The 2,815-nt window shown below is 44.5% G+C and overlaps 1 protein-coding gene across 1 annotated transcript in view; it reads right to left on the bottom strand.

Moving 5' to 3' along the window:
- Positions 1-2,815, bottom strand: part of LOC104950666 (protein kinase C-binding protein NELL1-like) — a 36,361-nt gene that overhangs the window by 33,226 nt on the left and 320 nt on the right. The gene's annotated exons all lie outside the window — the stretch shown is intronic.

The raw sequence follows: 2,815 nt of genomic DNA, 5'->3' as shown, positions 1-2,815 counted from the left end.
CTCAACTATTCTCATCCTCCTCGACCTGAGTGCAGCCTTCTGATCCCGTGAGCCACAACACCTGCTCACCTGACTCGGGCATTGGTTTGAGAAGGTATTGCACTTCAGATTGGCTCCGTCCTACTCACTGAACGATCCCACTTCTCTCCCCCCACATCTTGCCACCGTTCAGTTCACCCAAGGCGTTCCTCAAGGATCAGTACTTGGCCCCCCTCCTCTTCTCATTTCCACTTGCCCCTCGGTCAGATACTCCGCACTTCAACCTGGACTTCCATGCTATGCTGATGACACTCAGATCTACCTCGCATCCAATCCCTCCCTAACCCACGCCCTTACCTACATTCGTTTCCTGTCTGGACAGCTATTAAAACTTGGATGCACATACCCTCACCTGAACAGCAACAAAACAGATACTCCCCTAATTGGCTCCAATCCCCTCAGGCAGGGTCCACTAACATAACACTTCCATGATGGCAGCAATTGTTTCCCCCTCCAATCAGGCCACGCAACTTGGCCGTAATCTTTGCCCCACCCTCTCCCTCGCACCTACATTCGCCATAAGTCAAACCTCATTTTTCCACCTCCGCATATTGCAAAATCTACCCTCTCTCTCCGCCGCCGCGGCCGACGGACTATCATGCCTTATTTCTCCGCCTTGACACTGCAACTCACTTCTTACGGCATCGCACTACATCCCTCACGACTCCAACGGGTTCAAGATCTGCACGTCTCCTCACGCTACCAAATCATGGGGCATCACAGTCACCCCAGTCCTCAAAAGACCTCACTGGCTTCCTGTCTTCCCATCGCATCACTACATCTGGTCCTCTCACCTCCAAAGCACTCTCACCTTTGGCTCCCCTCTATCTCAAACCTTCTCACTCTTATCAACCCACGTCCCTTCAGATCCACCGCAGCCGGACTCCTATCATTCCCACATCCACATTCGCAGCTTTGGGGACAGCCTTCTCAGTGGCGGCTCCTAGATTCTGGAATTCCTCCCCCACAGTCTCCGTGACTCTACGTCCCTCCTGTTTTCAGTCCGCCTCCAACACATCTTTCAACCTTGTCTTACCCATAGCCCCGCCCCCTCGCAATCAACCTCCCTTTGATGGCTTTTATTTTTTTATTACTTCTTACCTTACTTGTTTGCCTGTCCTTGTTTGTCTACCCTCCCTATATTGTAAGGAAGCGTCTTTGATTGTGAAAAAAGCGGCTGTAATATATAAATGCATTATTATTATTATATTATTATTATTAAGCACATGTTAATGTTAACAAGTAACATGGTATAGCCATGTTCTTTATGGTTCTTCCAACTCCTTAACTTCATTACTTACTTTATTGCTACTCAACTCTTATCGGCTAATGTTACAGTCATTCATCGTTCATCGCCATTACTCATTGCTGGCTTGTTGGCTAAGGCATGACAATAATACTCAGAGCACATGTACGTGCTCAAACTCGCTAACTGTTTAAGTCTTATGATCAGGGGTCCAACCTTTTTGTCACGAGGGCTACTTCAAGGGGTATGAGTATACGCAAGGGCTACCTTGTTTGATACAACTTCCTGACTAAATATTCCGGTTTCACCTTTAATCGTAATATTATTATAATAATATCAGGAACTACATTTATTTCTGTATGTGAAGGACTGTCTGTCACATGTTAATGTTATTATTCCTCACATAATTATACAATTGATTTACCATTGCTTGCACCCCCATTGTTTTTTTGAAACTGATCTATATTCTATACCTTTCGCGAAGTCTATCAGGGGTCGTTTGTTAATGCTGCGTTCACACCGGACGCGGCTTCGCTTATCGCTTGAGTTTCACGCTGTGCCAGCTGTGTTTACTCGGATTTACAGACAATTCATTCTGAAAACTGCCACTGGGGAACGCAACTCAACATCAAGGCATGGATTTCAAGCATATATGAAAAGTAATCAGAATGAGAACAAACAAGCTGATCTTCAAATTCCTCAAAAGCACTGTCTGAGGATAAGGATTTAATATGCACATGTAATACTCACAGTACGGTTGGCGATATATGTCCAAGTGGAGCGATTCGCCATTAAAGAAAAGAAGAAGAGAAGAAGCTGTGTTTACTCGATCATTAAACAAGACCGGTGGCGGTCGGGAGTCCACTAACCAAAATGAACTATTTTCCGTGATTAAGTTGTAATAACGTTTCTAAATGATTGCCGAAGTACAACATCTGATAGTTTAGTAAGAAACCAATGAATTATGCTTGAGCAAAGTCAGCAGACAAAGCGGCGGCGAAAAACCTTTTAAAATGCTTGTTTTTCTGAATGGGATTGGGTGACCAGGCTAAGCTAACGTTTATATGCTCATTTCCACATCTCATAACAACGGCCTAGACATAATAAACCAGCGACTGGTCATTCGCCATGACACAGCAGTGTCGGTTTGTACTTGTTTAACTTTTGTCCGTTTCTGAAAAGTATGAGGGCTGTGTCTCTGTTTGCGATGTTTTTGGTTGAACGTCAGTGCGCAGGCTGGAGAATCCTCACATGCTGTGTGTGTGTGTAGTGTGTGTGTGTGTGTGTGTGTGTGGTGATGAGGCCCATGATCGTAGCTGCTCGTGCTAGCTTGTCTCAGCTAAAGGTGGAACGGAGATTTGGTGCGTGGAGTTCAACTCTGAACCTATCTGGGGTCAGAGTTCAATTTCACGCACCAAATCTCCATTTCACTTACATATGTACATACAAATTGTGTGCTTTTAAAATGTTATATTCAATATTGTCATTTTAAAAATTAAAAATGTATTCAATAATGTTTTTAGGCGGAGC

Source organism: Notothenia coriiceps, unplaced genomic scaffold (genome assembly GCF_000735185.1).
Source record: "Notothenia coriiceps isolate Sejong01 unplaced genomic scaffold, NC01 NC01_scaffold00017858, whole genome shotgun sequence".
Taxonomy (NCBI): Eukaryota; Metazoa; Chordata; class Actinopteri; order Perciformes; family Nototheniidae; genus Notothenia; species Notothenia coriiceps.
The sequence above is the reverse complement of the archived record's forward strand: the minus strand, read 5'-3'. Positions and strand labels throughout refer to the sequence as shown.